The following is a 16,399-nucleotide window of genomic DNA, read 5'->3' on the forward strand; positions in this document are numbered from 1 at the left end:
ACAGTATAAAACCCCTGAACCCAACCCACCCCCATTTCCCACAGGGCAACAAACACAATCAAACCAGCCACTTGATCAGCTCCATATATATCTGGGGTTCCCAGGCCTGATGATAGTTGTATTCTAACTGCGGTTAAAAATACAAACTATGGCCTTGTTTTAAGGCTTGGAAATGAGATATTTACACTAATGTAAATAAGAACTTTTTTATTTTATATCTGCCAAAGGAGTGATTTTGGGGTACTGCTATTGATTTGATATTTCCCAACTGAATGTACAGCATGCTTTGTGGACAGAGTAATTCTGTGTTCTTTTGCCAGAATTCACAAAGGTCTGGTTGACAGCGATACCTTTTACAGCTAAATTTACTCCAGAGTGACAAGAGCAGGTGGGCCTAAGCCTGCCAGACACTTGTGCATGGAAATCACGCATCTTACAGGTCAACAGCAAGGGGGAAAAAGCTCCTGCCTTTGGTGCAGAGGGTGAGTGAGGCAAACAGGACCCAACCTGGGGGGTTTCTCTTCAAAGCCAGCTGGTCTGGCTTTATTCTACAGGAATTTTTTACCTGTCAGTTTAATCAACAAAGCCCTCAGCAGGTGCTGACGGAGACATCTTCCTGGAGAAGAAGGGCACTGGTGAGTTTTCATAATTTCTTTTTACTAGATAAATTGATAATATTAATGCCTATTTGCCGTCAGCCTGACAATTCCCTTATAAAACCATGCCTGTAACCAGAAATGGGTGAGTTTCTACAAATGTTTTGTTCCAATGGAGAGGGTTGAGAAATGTGCTGTTTTCCAATAATTACTCTGACAAGGCAAACTTGCCCAGGGAAATTCAGTGCCTGTTCCTTTTTTGATGAGTAAGATCAACTTTAAAGATCAAATGGGCCAGTGAAGACAAAATGGCTGAGGACATTTATACACACTCATGCAGAATAATTCAGTTGGGGGAAAAAAGAAAGAAAAATGCATCCCTCACCTCTGAACAATACATGGCTTTTAATTTTGAAATGAATAGTGAAAGAGATAAATTACATTTCATCAGCCATGTTTTATACCTACATTAAATTTGTCCAACCTGTAAAATGCTATAGAAATTATCTTTTGAATACAGCCCCTGGAGTTAACTTACCTTAAAGAGAATATGAAAGGCAGTCAGGTACAAATTTCACTGATTTTTATTAGAGGCAGAAGCTGGATTATGGGGAGAAAAGTGGGAATATAATAGTACTTTCATATTAGTTGCAAAGAGAATTCAATGTGCACAACTGTTTATGTCTTAACACCACCAAGCAGTTTGCAAAGGATAACATTTTAAAAGGCAATCTTATTTTAATTACAGCAAAGACGTGGGAAAAAAGATCAAATGCTAAGACATATTTGGGGAGGAGCAGAATTTTTTTTTATGAGGAATGTCTATTTTCACAAGCTTGTGCTTTTAACTATGCTTCAGAGCAGTTCTTGCAAACTGTCAAACAAATGGAAAGCATTTCTGTAAACAAGTAATCAAGTTTTGATTTTTTTTAGTCCAAGACTAATATTATATACAAAATGAACATATGAAATTGCTTTTCACAACCAGATTCCATACTGACATACTGTCTGGCACACAAGTTTAAAGAGCACAGAACAACAGATAGATAAATTATGACATTAATTTGGCACATTAAATTATTCACTTAAGAAATTCAGAATTATTGTTCATGTATCAGACAACTCTTTAAAGAAGTATTGTTCAACTATTTTAAAGACATTTCATACAGAATATATTTCCATGTTTTCCTATGCAAGATATTGCTTTCAAAAGACAAGGACTCAACTCTTAACTTCTCAGATTTAATTCACTTTTGGAAGCCAATCCAATGGATTTCCATGGTTCCTATTTCATGCAAAAAAAATTGGTATCTTTCTTGCCATCATTCTGACTTCTTTTTCTCATTTAAGTGAAACATAGAGAACAGCTGATTTGTCTTGATATCTGTTAAAACCATGCAGCTGCTCCAGAAGAATGCCAAGGACATTTGTAATAATATTTTAAAATTTGTGAAGTATAACGGTTGCTAATTTTAAACAATGGTACAAATTATGTTGGAGAAAAGGATAATGTAATTTATAAAGTTGGACATTCAAAGAAACTAAAGCTTTATGGGTTTATTGCAATTGCTTACATATTTCTTTCAGAATAAAAGCCAACGAACATATTGCAGATGACTGTAATGCTCTGTAAAACTCCTTAATGTATGTACCATGTTCGTTACTAAACTGGGATAAATATATTGTCTGGAAAAAAATCCCCTATTCTGAAAAACATTTCTGTAAAGTTGTAAAGAAAGTAAAAGATGGATTAAGAGAAAAGAAATCCAGATACCATCAAACAATTTTATAATATGGTCACTAAGATATTAAGCTTTAAGTAGTTTTTTCAAAAAGTTTTAGTTTTTATGGAATATAAGAACCCAAACAGCTGCTAATATGATGCATCTTTATTAAATTTTTATAGAAATTTTCTCTTCTCTTACCAAAAAAAATATTTTGTTACTCCTGAAAAACCAAATACTTTTTACGTAATAAATAAGCAAGACCATCAAAAACATACTACCAGATTTTTTTTTACTTTTAATATTAAACTTAATTGTTAACTTTACACATTACCATATTACATAAAACTCTAAGAATATGACAACAAAATATTAGCAGATTAATTTTTAAAAACATATTCTAGATAAACACAATCTAAATTTTAAAATATCAATATTTAAATTCATCTTAATTAATAAGATAATATTAGCATTATACTATGACCTTTTAAGTCCTTCCTTAAATAACATGTTTAGCAGAAAATGGAACTTAAATTTTATCTGAATGCATGTGGAATTGTAGAACCTTAATAATGGCAAATTTTCTCAGAGGACATATTCAGGTCCCATTCCATAAGGCAATATAGTCTGCAGTTAAAACTCTGGCAGTAAGCATATTTATTTCTTTGTAACACACTGCTCATTATCCTACAGTGAGTAAATACAAGACGTTACAGAATAGGAATTCTTTGGGGCAAAGATATCTTGTGCCTGTCCTATTAATCTCAATGGAATATTCATTCGGCTATTTCTTAAAGCAGACCAATTTTAATATTAAAAAAATACACATGGTAACTTTTTTATATATAAAAATAGTTCTTTGAGCTTTCCAGATATGACTGTAGAATTTTTATCATCCGTTTCTATAGTTTTAAGATACATGATAAATGGTAATTTAGTTGAGTTTTCCACTACATGTTTTTCTTTAACCCTAAATGGTAACAATTGTCCAGGGTTGGGTATTCTAGAGAGCATGTACGTATGGCCCTTAACTGCATTTGAAATTGACTGGATATACACATATGCAATTCTTTGTTCTAAACATAGTAAGGCAAGAAGATGTCATATGATTTTGAAACAATGAATTCTTCCTTTCCTTCCTTTTTCCTATTCTGTGCAAAAAGCAGAATAGCTTTACTTAATTAAATGAAGTTACACTTTCTAAAATTGCTAAGAGAAGACTATGCACAATTGCTCTCTCTTGCTTAATTCTGTTTTCTGCAACAAATTATTTTCAAAATCTCATTTATATACAAAAAGGATCAGACTTTAGAGAAAAATTATAAATAAATATGCAATACATCTGTAACTTTGCTGCTCTTGCTCATTTAGTTTACAACAATAAAAGTAATAGTCTATGCAAAAAGAATCCACAATTACTCATATTTTAGAAGATTATTTGAAGAGACTGTCTAGGAAATTAATAAGTCCATAAAGAATTATTAAAATGGTTTACACTTGAACCAATATTTTTCCTTCTTGCTTTCCTTTTCTTAACTTTCCTTTTCTTGTACTCTTTTTAAAAAGGTACAAATTCCCTGTATGCTCCAGAATCAGTTCCATACAAGTTTTTAAAATGAAGAAAATGGCAGTTTTCCTACATCATGTGTCATTTAAAACAGCTAATCATTGGAGGGGGGGGGGGAAATCCATATTATAAGAATATTTTTATTATGTCAATGATTAGTTCTACAAAATGTACAAGTTTAACTCTCTCATCCTCATTCAATCACATAATTTTAATAATAACCATGGGGCATAGTTTTATTTTATTCTAAGCATGGTAACGGATTATGTATACTTTTTAAATTTCAGCCATGGACATTTTTTTATGATTCTGCAGCACAGGAAACTTTGAAAATGTCCCAAGTCATCTGAAAATATACAAACATTTGTCCAGATAAAATAATGAAGCTTAAAACCAAACTATTCTGTAGCATATCACTAACATTATCTTAACCATTCTTCTGGAACTATTTTCCCTAATGAATAGAGCTTAGGAAAAAAATACACAGGACTCAAACTGATGCCCTCTGTCTCTTGCTTACCCAAAAGAAGTAAAGGGAGAATCTGCAGATAGTGGGAAATGCAGAAAGCAAAATAAAAGTGATGGAGAATGTCAGACAAGGAGAGGGAAACCACATCTCACTGGAGTCAACACCTCCTATTTATTTCAATCCTGTGCCTGTGAATCACATTCAAAGCATTTTCTGAGTTTATTTAATGATTAAACCAATTATTTACATAAGGAACCATATGTACATGCTGTGGTTATTTCTATTTATGAAAAGGCAATATTTATTTGGGATACAAGGGCTCCAATCCTGAATACTCCAGTCTGGAAATAAGTACCATTCAGTACAATGGAAATTACTTCTGAGTAATTCTGAGATGCATAGAGCTACAGTGAAATTGCTATTTTTATCTATTATATTTCTAATATAATTATTGGTTGTTAATTTGCTTGACTCCTCATAGTCCTGAAAAACAACTGACAGTTGTACAACTTGTGAAGAATGCAGGTTTCGGTTTATTTGTATTCAAGCAAGCAAGACATTACAGAGCAAATCTTATTGAGAAGTAAATCCCATTAAATTACCTCCTGAATGATACAAGATTGTGCTATCCACTGATCCACTCACAAGTAATATCAAAGTTGAACCCCAGTCCTGATGATTACATGAAAAATAATACAAATAATAATAATTAAAAATACTGCACGACTAACCAAATGCGGTTAAAGTCTAAGCTAATGAAATTGTATATTAAAATACCATTCTGATATGTGGCCTTTATGTTGTGGATGGTATGGTGGGGTGCTTTTTTCTTTGTATTTTTTTAATGATTTCTAATTTACCATGTCACATATTTAAATTTAGGCATTAAAATGCTGTCGTGGGAAATACAAGGTTAAAGGAAGGCATTATGTCTGGGTTCCTTACTGGCTTAGCATTTGGACTCACAGTAGCACAGCTGAAGTATGATTCTATTCCTGGCAAGTCAGCAAATGCAGGCTTGTTTTACCCTGCTTGACAGAAAAGTCCCCAATTCCCTCCCACCCTTTTATATATGAGCTAGCACACATTTTCCTGCTGCCTCTACAATTTTTCTGCCCATAGAATACTGAAAGTCCTTTTCCTACATAACTGGTAGGAATTTGGGGCATTTACATTCTAATGTATCACAACTGTTTGAACATGTAGCTTAACCTGTTGCATTGCTGCAATTTTCTTCCAGTATCTATCTACAGTTGGTTCTCCTTCTTCCGGGCCCTTCATTGTTACTGAAGGTCTCCAATGAGTGACTTATTTCGATAGTGAAAGTTTTATTGCTTGCAAAACTAGGGAACAGTACCAACATTTGGTTTTGCAATTTATACTGCTTTAAAAGACAGCTGTCTGCTTGGTTGGATTAATCAGTGGGTTTAGCAAGCCCTTGAACAGGGCTGTGTACTAGCCATAGCAGCACTCTGCCATAAAACAGCACCTCATGAAAAAGGTAGGCTGGACTTATACATGCTGTCTCTATGCCAGACTCCTTTCAAATTCCACTCGTTTGAATGTGACAGCTGTGTACTTAATCATATGACAAGAAGAGAGCCATCTCGTGCCCTCAGTTTAATATTGAAAGGCCGCCAAGAATGAAAAGAAAAATGTAGAGTATACAATATGGGACTCAGAGCTAAAGTACAGGTAGTCCTGTATTTACGAACTCAATTGAGCCCAAAATTTCTATTGTTAACAAGACAGTTGTTAAGTGAATTTCTGCCCCCTTTTACGATCTTTTTGCCATTGTTGTTAAGTGAATCTCTGCAGCTGTTAAGAATGACATGGTTGTTAAGTGAATCTGGCTTCCCCATTGATTTTGTTTGGCAGAAGGTTGCAAAAGGTGATCATATGACCCCAGAACATTGCAACTGTCATAAATGGGAATTAGTTACCAAGTATCTGAACTTTGATCATGTGACCATGGGGATACTGCAGCAAGTCATAAGTGTGAAAAGAGTCATAAGTCACTTTTTTCACTGCAGTTGTAACTTTGACCAGTCACTAAATGAACTGTTGTAAGCCAAAGACAACATGTCGACTTTTTCTATACATGCTGTCTTACTTCCCAGATTGATTTATTATTTCATTTTTAAAAATTTATATCACTACCTCATCATATGAAACAAAACGTGGAGTGCTTATGACAACATTACAAATAAATAATAATAATAAAAACAATAAATACTGAAATTTGACACCTCCACCCTTGCCCAATGCAAGCAACAAAACCATCTTCAGGTTGTAGCCTCAACCATGGGATAAGAGATGGCCTTTTGGAAGGTTAAGGCCTGCTGGAGGCCTGCTGGATCTTGGGGAAAAAGGTGTCCCATAGGACAGCTGCTGCTGACAGGAAAAGTACACTTCCTCGGTCCCACTGGATGGTAATATTTAAAGGAAGGGACATGGAACCTGCCACTATATCTGGCTTAGTGCAATGGGCAGATACTCTCATCAAGGAGGTTCCACAAGTAATCTGGTTCCATGCCATGTGGGGCTTTAAATGTGATAACCAGCACAAATGAATTTCACTTGGGAAGAGATTAGGAGCTTCTTGATGTGTTGAATTTATATACTGCCACAATTTCAAAATAGTCAGCTTTTGATACCATGAACCACAGTATCTTATTAGACCACCTATAGATATTGGGATTAGGACTTGGTTTGCTCTTTTCTTAATGGACAGTTCCAGTCTGTTTTGATGGGGGTGAGAGGTTGGCCTAAAGCAACTGGGACACTACAGGAGTTGGTCCTTTCTCCCTTGCACTTTAACATTTAAGTCACTGGAGATCAACTGACAGAATAGGGTGGCATCATCGATGTATACCTCATATTCAATCACACACTGAGCAATACGGGAGATTCTGTTAATGATCCATTCTGGGGCTTGGAAATTATAAGGGCCTGGATGGGAGAAAAATGAAGTTGAACTTAAGCAAGACAGTTGCTATTTGTATATCAGTGTTTTCCATCAAGACCAGGTTTATCTCAGGACATGCAAACACTACATTTTAAGAACCAAGTTCCTGATTTTGGATCCTTCTGAACTTCCAGCTCCTACATGAACACCAAATGGAAGCAAGGGCTAGAAGGGCCCCTGCCCGGTCCAGGTTTGCCTGGTGATATATACACTTCATGTTCTCATCACTCAGATAAATTACTGCAATGTAGTTTAAATGTAGCCACCTTTAAAGTTTATGCAGATTATAACTAGTCCAAAATACAGAGACCCTTGTGTTTACTGACATCCAGCGTAAGATTGATATTGTGGGCCCTGTACTGGTTATTGATTCAGATCTAGGTACAATTTAAGGTCCTGGCTTTAGTTTAACCTACAGTATAATGTATTGCATATAGGTTTGGTGCCTGCCTGAGTGTCTTCTCCAAACTGCTTCAGTGTCTTCTAGCAGAGTTAAACAGAACCAGTGCCAAAATGTATTGCTGTTCAATGGCAACACTGATACTATGAAATGATCTCTTCTCAGAGATCTAGCTTACCCTCTTGATGGCTTTCAAAAAGTTCTTAAAAATTGAGCTTTTCTGGAAAACATTTCAAGTGATGTTTCCCTACTGTAGTATTTTTTAAAATTTCTATTTTTGTTATTTTTATTGTAAGAAGGCAGGCAGGCAGGCAGGCAGGCAGGCAGGCAGGCAGGCAGGCAGGCAGGAAGGAAGGAGGGAAGGAAGGAAGGAAGGAAGGAAGGAAGGAAGGAAGGAAGGAAGGAAGGAAGGAAGGAAGGAAGGAAGGAAGGAAGGAAGGAAGGATCGTATTATGAGTAACCAGTGTAACTAATTATGTTTTAACATCTACTTTACATCTTCAAGGATTTAATCCTGGAAGAGGTTCAGATTGAACTTGCAAGCAGACCCTGTTGTCTATAGAACAGGAAAGAGCAATCTTTCTTTCCTGGCATATCACAGCACAGCTAGTGACATGTGAGGAATAACTCCTCCTTTCCAGTTCAACTTGGTCTTTTAAAGAAAAAGTGCAGCCATTTAGAAAATTCTTTCAATCTGACTGTTGCCTCCCATTGCCATTTCCTTATATACCATAGTGTGCCCTCCCCCTTCACTAAGAACAAAACCAAGACAGGAAGAAATTTTTGCTAGATCTTATATTTGTCTGCAGTGGCCTGAAAATATTTTCTAGTAGTCATTCTTGTAAGTTTATTCTTTATATAAGCTATTACAGTGGTGCTTTGTTCTCAGACAGGGTTCCTGGTTAGAGGATTTAGGGAGATGGGAATACATGGCAGCTCTCTCCTCCCAAAATAAGGAGTTTGAGCTACATAATTATTCCAGTAATTGGTAATAGCTGCACCAGAAGGCAAAGGATGTTATTGCATCGTCTGATGACTTATATTTTACAGTTTTAGTTATCACAAAGGCTGGGCACTGATTATCAAGCATATTATGAGGCACTGCAATATTAAAGCTATTACCCTTTTAATGCCAAACTGTTGCAAGGTTATTATTCAGTAAAGCTCCAGTCTAATTTTCATTCTGGGTCCATTGCCTCTCTCCCTGCTCTACATTATGAGGATACATAATGTCTGAGAAAGTATGAACTGCATTTTCTTCTAATATATGTGCACGTTAAAGAGAAGTCTTTTCAGATTAGAGGCTAGCATTGATGGTTGCATACATATTTTTCACTAGGTCTACACATCATGGTTTAATTATGGTTTTTAGAATAAAAAAGAGTCTGTCAAGTTGGCAGAAAAATCTAAAACATAAAAATAGTTAACAGATCTGTCTATCTATCTATCTATCATCTATCTATCTATCTTTATATCTGTCTTTATATCTATCTTGATGTAAGGGCAACCTGTTATATAACACTGTGATTTTAAAATATTAAAACAGGTGGTGCTTGGACAGAACATTTGACAGATCATTCTCCATTGTGTTTCAGAAGTGTGACCCATATTTCAGAAAACATAATATATGTATTATACAGAGCTGTGGTGGCACAGTGGTTGGAATGTAGTGTTGCAGGCTAATTCTGACGACTGCCAGGAGTTTGATTCTGACTGGCTCAAGGTTGACTCAGCCTTCCATCCTTCCAAGGTTGGTAAAATGAAGATTCCGATTGTTGGGGGCAATATGCAGACTCTGTAAACCACTTAGAGAGGGCTATAAAGCACTATAAATTTGTATATACATCTAAGTGTTATTGCTAGGTTATGTGCCTGTCAAGAGATTGTGTAGTGGTTAAGATGCTGGTCTAGAAACTGGAAGTTCTAGACCTCTCTTAGAAATTGAAGCTGATGCGGTGACTTTGGACCAATCATTTGCTTTCAGCCCAATTTATCTCACTGGGTTGTTGTGTGTGTGTGTGTGTGGTGGGGAGGAGAGAGCCTTTTACATGCCATCTTGAGCTGGATAATGGCAGGATATAAATAAAAAGTAACAAGAACAGGTTCTCTCAAAATGAGCCTTTTAGACCTGAATGCATTGAAGAATAAGCCTTTGGCACTGGCTATATTACTGACATTTACATTGTAGCAATATTTATTTATTTAGCTATTTGTTTATTTAATTTCTCTGTCACCCATCACACCACTGGAGATTATGCACAAAGATGTTTTGGAAATCGTTTTGCTTTCTTTCTTAACTACTGGAAAGAACATAAGGCCGCCAAATGTAGCTTTCTTCATTGGCTTCGTCCTTGCCATTGCCCTGAAAACACTGGTTCTCCTAATTGCACATACAGACCTGCCGCTACGTGGCAATCTGATGACATGCCAAGCAAGCTTTGTGAGCCTCAAGATACTTTTCTGCCAAATCCCCAATTGTTAAGTTAGACCAGTAAGAGCAGAAAAGAGGCTTAGGGGACCTGCAATTTGGGAAGAGCCTCCTGAAGAAGAATTATCTTCCAATAACTCCTTTTAAAGAAGAGGGGAAGATTGTTTAAAGTTGCTCTCATGTAATAATTCAGATCTCGTTGAAAATCCACTTTCCAAGGGGAGAGGGGGAGAGGGAGGGAGAGAGAGAGAGATTTGATTTGTGACATTTCCTTTGCTACAAACACAGGAATTGTATCTTCTGTGTACAGAATGGAAATACTTTAAAAAAAAAACAGGCCTTGTGTTTAAAGGCATGCCTGAAACATATGGACGATTAGGAAAGGGCACCAATAGCTGCCCAAAGCCCCTGTCTAACTGAATGACTCCACACCAACGGCCACGGCCAAGCAGATAATCTGTAAATTCTTGCGCTGCTTTTATATCCCACAAATCCTGCTTATTTCGTCCTGCCTAAGAGCTTCCGTTGCTCTGGGAGCCGAAAGGCGAAAGATCCGACCTGACGCCGTGGGAAGTCTGAAAGAGAGAGAGAGAGCCGGCGGCGGCAGACTCAAAAGCTCGCCTGGCTGGCTGAGATTTGAGCGAAGCCTTTTTACCTCCGGAGCGCCGCCATTCCAAAGTGCGCGACTTCGTCCGAAGCGGCGTGAACGATCCCCCCAGCCCCCACCCGCTTCCCCAAATTCACCCTTTCAACCGAGCCTCTCCTGAGTGCAGTAAGGATCCAAAAAGGGGCGGAGCAAATCGGGCCCGCCGCCTGCCGAGCGCGTGGCTTGGGTCACAGCGGAGAAAACTCGAAGCTTTGGGGGCTGACCTGGCCGACTGTCCGACTCAAGCAAAGCCGCCCTTTGAATCGCGGCGGCGGCGGCGGCATTTTTTTGAGGGCCCTTCTTGCGAGTGGCCCGAACACCGACGGGGCGACCCTTGTTTGGCTCGGGGACGGCGGCGGGAGCGAGATCGCTTTAAAAGCCGAGGGTCCTGCATAGGTCGGCTTCCCTTGAGTGCTTCGCTTTGTGGGCGGGTAGAGCGGCTAGTTCGGGAAGTGGGCTGTCATCCACAGGAAGCTTATGAGATAATGAAACACACCGGTCTTTAGGGAGTCCGGCGAGATTCTTTTTGAGTTAAGCCGGTGGACCGTGTCCAAATTCCAGAAGGTACAGAACTTTCTCGGCTCTCCTTTGATGATTGCTTTGAAGCAAAGCAGCACGCGGAACATCTCTTTCTCCCCACCCCATCCCACCCCTCTCCTTCTTTGCGGTACCTGTCGATGTTCTGGTTTTAAATGGACAGCTTCTAAATCGGGATTACTGGGGAGGCGGGGTGGGTGGGGGCGGTCAGGGAAATCGTATCTCATTACTGCAAACTGGTAAAGTGAAATGCGCAGGGTTACCATCGCCGTTTCCCTTGCTTCTTTTCTGGCAAGGTTCCTATGTTTTTTAACCTAGTACCCCCCGTTAGAATGTCAGGAACGGAAGTTTCCCCCCCCCCCAAATCTTTCCATACTGGGAAAATATCTCGCCTCTCAAATTTCTGTCTGCTCTGCTATTATTAACATTTGCCTGGGAGTTTTCAGGGAGGGGGCGTAGCTAAGTGGCAGAGCGCGCAGGCGGATGTTCTCCGCTTCACGGCCCCTGGCGCTTCCTGGCAGCGCTGCGAAAAGTCTAGCCTCAAAGTGTCAATAGTGACGGGCTTAGATGGCCGGCAAGTTGACTTCATTGGAGGCAGTATGCTCTTCCTGATAATATATGGGTGGTTGAGGTGTAGCGTGTAATTCCATTAACTCAATCTTCCCCTACCTGATGCCCACCAATTGGGACCGCAGCTCCCAGAATCCCAAACAGTCATGGTAGATGAGGAATTTGGGGAATCGCAGTCCTAATAAGCCCTTCTGCCTAGCAGAAGCTGATCTATTTATAAATTGATCCAAGCAGGTGCACTTATATACAACATAACATGCTTTTCCAGGAACAAGGGGTGTACTTTTTCCTCAGTATCTGAAAGGCAAATTTATTTTCTGGGCCCTTTTGACAGACTCAGAACTTACTGTGTTTTATATATTTGATGTTTATGAGTGCTCACTTTCTTAAATACACAAAACTTTTTTTTTTCTTACCCTTTCCATTTAGACAATCTAATCCTATTTATATTTACTCTGAGGAAATTCCATAATGTTCAATGAAAAAAAAATTGTAAGGAAAATGTGCACAGGATTGCAACAACCTTAAAAACTGTCCCTGATTCATTCTAAATAACAGTATCTCCCAACACAGCCACCCAATTATGAATTCCTCTAGATTTCTACACTTCAGAATTCTGCTTTTTCCCGTTAAAGCACAGGGGTCAAACTCAATTATGTCGTATGACATATTGTGATGGATCGTGACTTTTTTGCCTTTGTGGAGCTGGGATGGGTGTTGCCTGTGCATGACGCATCTGGCCCGCAGGCCACCAGTTTGACAGGCCTGCTTTAAAACATACCCTTATTTATTTATTTATTTGCCTTAATTAAACAAACCTTGAAACTTGGTTAATGTGTGTCAAGAACAATGCCTATTAAAGAGAAAACTAAACAATCTTGGTCTGTCAAAATAAACTCAGAAAACTCTGCATAGCCAAACATTTGAGAGACTAATCATTCTATGAAAATGCCTGTACATATGTTGTGCCTGTAGAGATGTATCAAATGTAGGAGGAATTTGTTAATTTGAAAGCCTTTAAAATGGTCTCACAGATGGAGGATGAAGATATCTGAAATAGTAAAATAAAAGTCAGAGTGCAAGATAGGCATATTTACCGGTGTGTAAAACATAGGACATAGTAGAATTTATAAATCAATGCATGAATTTGAATTGTTAGAAACTTAGAAAAAGCATGAATAAAATCTATACATTGCAGATGTTGAGTTGTTCACGTTCTTTCAATTTCCCCCAGTTCCTTTAGAAAGAGAATAACAGACTTACTATGCTGTTCGTATTAGACAGTTTATTTACAAATGTTTAGGTGTGCCATATGAAAACCAGTTAATATGAGAGGAAGTAATAGTCATTAAATAATATCAGTTTCTTAGTCATTATATATTGTAGTTATAAGATATGAACTACACAAAAGTTTTATAATAAAATCTTTATATATATATATATATTGCTGATACTTAAACTGTTAAAAAGTGCTTCTTCCAGCCTTTGGACAACAAGGAGTGATTTGGAACTGTTATTAGTTACCACTAGCTATTCATTAGAAATACTGCTCATTTTTTCAATATTAGGTACAGGCTATATAAATTTGCAAGTGAGGGAGAGAATTATTCATTTAATGGAAAGATATTGAAAAGATAGCTTTAGCAATTATGGTACCTTACTACTATTATACTAGAGCCGTATTAGTGCAGTGGTTAGAATGCATTATAGAATACAGACTCCGCTCATTGCCAAGAGTTTGATTGTGATCAGCATAAGATTGACTCAGCCTTCCATCCTTCTGAGGTTGTTAAAATGAGGACCCAGATTGTTGGGGACCATATGTTGACTCTATAAATTGCTTAGAGAGTGCTGTAAGGTACTATGAAGTGATATATAAGTTGAAGTGCTTTTGCTATTGTTACTTTTATCATTAGCTGTCTACATTTTCAGTTGAGCCAATTCTATAGTTCTACAAGACACAGAATCTACAGCAATAGACCCATGAAGCCCATGAAGAAATAGAATTCTAAACTGATCTAGTAGAGCGTATTGCAAAATGTACAGGTTTATGATCTAGCAAGGTATTAAAAAGTAACATCCTATATATAAGTACAGTAATAGACTTTGAAGAATTTGGATAAAAATAAGTATTGACACTTTTGAACTTGGAGGTTAGATAAGACTTCTGGGAATACCATTGACAGCCAAACAAACAACAAACGGGTCAATCCAGAGTTCTCACTGAAACCAGAAGGAGGGAGAGAAGGAGGAAGAAAGGAAGGAAAGAAGGAAGGAAATAAATAAATAACTAGGCTCAAGTTATTCTGCTTCAGACACATGCAAAGAGAAAGCTCTGATTTTGGGAAAGTTGGGAAAGAGAAGAGGAAGACCAGAAAGAAAGTTATGGTGAGAATGGATGAACTACTGGAAAATGTGAAGGACCAGATAGATACAGATTGTCATGGATGACATTCATCTATGTGATCGCAAGAGTCGATACCAACCTGATGCCTTGTAAATAATTAATCAATATATAGAAGTGAAGAGAGAAAGCATCACCTTTCATTTGCCTGTTGCTGTTTTTAACTCACTATTTTTTACAGAAATTCATCAATCTCACAGATCTCACAGTGGATCAGGATTAATTTTATATTAATATATTAGTATCTCCTGTTAAGACTGACCACACAGGATTTATTTTATCCTGATAATGCACAGAATATTGTGTAATGCACATTTCATTTCAGAATAGAATAGAATTCTTTATTGGCCAAGTGTGGTTGGACATACAAGAAATTTGTATGTTGCAAATACACTCAGTATACATATACATACATATTAGTACAGAAGTAAAAATTTGGGCAGATAATAATAATTGTAGTAAGATACTATGCTCACATGAAGCCATCTTTTCAACATTTTTCCATTAAATATACAATCTGCAATAGTGCCCTAATAATTTGAGTTTAATTTATTCAGCATGATGAATAAATCAGAAAATAAGCATATACATTTATTGAGAAAGCTAAAACTGTTAAAAATTATACCAAGTATCAAGCGTATCTTATATTTGCATTTATTTCAGTATGGTATTCTAGACCTGGTGTAATTTCACTATTATTATACTTCAGCATTTCAAAGACAGAATTCAAATGGAATTTACTAAAAAATAGTTGATCTTTAGTTGTTCCTAATACGTAGTTTCTAAGTGATAGCAGCTATTTGCCTAAAGCATAAAAGGAGTTATTTTCAAAGGTTTTCATACAAATTGCTTCACTAATAAGAGACCTGTATTTTAATAATCTCTTACTGTTGTGCTTTTAAACATTCAAGGTGCCGACTAAGAGTTGTAAACTGTGAAGTAACTACCATGGAACAGATTAAGCAAAGCAAATGACTTTCAAAATAAAGAGAGTGGACGTGGTAAGTGCGATATTCTTTTTTCATTTACATCATTCAATATTTCAGGAAAGCTATGTTTATTAGTTCTTTGTGTACATTTTTTAAAGTTAAAGCGTAGGAAAAACCCTGCCGTAGTATGTACTAAAAGGTAGACTAATGACAAAGACTTTCTATAATCACAACTTATTGTACATTATACCATTTTAACTGTGCCATGCAATTTATATTCAGGTGTCACTTTTCAGCACCTAGCTTTGAAAATATATTTTACAATTAATTCATTTCCAAGAAATTACATACATTTTCTTTCTCCCCTGTGGACTGTGAAATATTTAAATTACCCTTCTGGAATCTATATCCTATTATAATGAGATTCTGGGAATTTGTATGTTATATGAAATTATAAAAGTAATACGGATTGAAATAATGTTCTGAATAAGTGTGAGAACAAATAAAGTATTATTGATCTTGAGGAGTAGATTAATCTCTAGCCTTGATTTTTTTTAGAATAGGTTACTCTGACACCTACCCCAATTAATTCTGTGTGTGCAGGTGAGCGAGAGAAAGAGAGAGGGGGAGAAAGACTGAGTTATAAAGCTCAGTATAAAAGCTGTATCAAAAGCTTTGGATCATGCTTAAAAGCAGGCAGATATGAGAAGTGTTTCAGTAAACCACTTTTTAAAGTGGGATAAAATAAAATCAGTGTTTACGAACCTTGACAACTTTTAAGATGTGTGAACTTCAATTTCCAGAATTATCCAGCCAACACTGGAGTTGAGGTCCACATGTCTTAAAGTTGTGAAGGTTGAGCAACACTGAAGTAGAGTAAGAAGAGTAGTAGGGTAGGGCTGGGCCCTGGATAGAAAATGGAAACCACAGCACCCAGGGTTAGGATGTATAAACTGTGGGGTTATTTTCAACATAACCTTGGCTCTCTGTAATTTAAATGTCATTTTTACAGTGTAAATTGGCAGGCTCATTACTGTTAAAGAATTAAACATTTGACTATCATTCTAAAATGAGAAAGAACTTGGGTAATTACTGAAAGAGGATGTTAACTGAACTCATCATGAAATAATCATATTCGTAAGGGAAACAGACACTTGGCTA

General features: G+C 37.1%; 1 protein-coding gene across 6 annotated transcripts in view; it reads left to right on the forward strand.

Moving 5' to 3' along the window:
* The first annotated feature begins 435 nt into the window (after positions 1-435).
* MEF2C (myocyte enhancer factor 2C) overlaps positions 436-16,399 on the forward strand; it is a 182,097-nt gene continuing 166,133 nt past the window's right edge. For all 6 annotated transcript variants that reach the window (XM_026718934.2, XM_026718943.2, XM_087927078.1 and 3 more), the window contains exons 1-2: positions 436-635; positions 15,221-15,310. The gene's annotated coding sequence lies outside the window, so the exon portion shown is untranslated. The remainder of the gene's footprint in view (positions 636-15,220; positions 15,311-16,399) is intronic.

The sequence above is a fragment of the Pseudonaja textilis genome, chromosome 2 (assembly GCF_049901715.1).
Source record: "Pseudonaja textilis isolate UNSWEBS1 chromosome 2, rPseTex1.2, whole genome shotgun sequence".
Lineage (NCBI taxonomy): Eukaryota > Metazoa > Chordata > Lepidosauria > Squamata > Elapidae > Pseudonaja > Pseudonaja textilis.